Genomic DNA, 1,068 nt, shown 5'->3' with positions numbered 1-1,068 from the left:
CACTCCTCACGGCACTGCCACTGCACATTTTATTTTGGGTTTGCCAGAGGCTTTTTTAGACCTGCTAAATAGGAGCCAGAGGATTTCCTGGTGCCGTAAATATGCCGATCGCGAAATCTGTCCGTCAGAGTCACATTTTCTCTGACTCAGGCAGCTCCGACCCCTCCGGCTGGCGCTTGTGGTTTCGGCAGCGGGGACGGTCAAGCAGCTGCCGCTCCTGCCTAACGTGGACGAAGTGCATGGCAGGGCAAGGCTCACCCTCTTCCCGGCACTAACCAGGCACAGCCGAGCCTGGCAGACCCCCATGGTGGTGTGAGGTCCGGGCTGGCAGCGGGGGTCCCCCGACGGCCCCCACGCCTCCAGACACGGGCATCCCGGCGTTGCCCCAAGGGTCTGGCCGTGGTGCCCCTTCCCCAGCACCTCCCGGCACAGCTTGGCTTTGCCTCAGGGTGCAAAAGCCGCACGTCCATCTCCTGCCGAGGAAGGAGCAACGGGGACCCCGGGGCCGGCTGCCCCCCGCGGCTCCTTGCCGGCTGCATCAGAGAAACCAGCAGCACCCAGGACCTTCCCACTGGTCCCAGCAAACCCAACCAGCAGCACAAAAATCCCTGAAGCGGCATAAAACCCGAGGGGCCGCACGCACAGACCGGCCCTTTCCCTCTCCCACCTCCACAGCTAAAAAAAAACCAAAAACCCATCTACTATTAAAAATAGACAAGTGACGGTGCTGGGTGACATCGCTGTCACAGGACGTCCGGTTGCTGCCTGCACAGGCGGGCTCGTCCCCTGGCCGGTCGCTGCCTGCAACGCGATTCTTGTGCAGGCAGAACCCTGCAGCGGAGCAGAGGGAAACGCGGTGGCACCGGCACAGGGGTCCCGCACGTGAGCGTCGCCCATTGCCACGGGTGACGGCAGCCCCAGCTCTTTGCTGGGGCCATCAAAGCTGCGGCGGGACAGACCCATCTGCTGCAGCCAGGAATTTGGGGTGGCAGGGGGTGGGCACATGCCCATGAGCCCCCCCCCCCCCCCCCCCCCCCCCCCCCCCCCCCCCCCCCCCCCCCCCCCCCC

This window comes from Aptenodytes forsteri, unplaced genomic scaffold (genome assembly GCF_000699145.1).
Source record: "Aptenodytes forsteri isolate BGI_AS27 unplaced genomic scaffold, ASM69914v1 Scaffold459, whole genome shotgun sequence".
NCBI lineage: Eukaryota > Metazoa > Chordata > Aves > Sphenisciformes > Spheniscidae > Aptenodytes > Aptenodytes forsteri.
Note: the sequence above shows the minus strand (reverse complement) of the source record.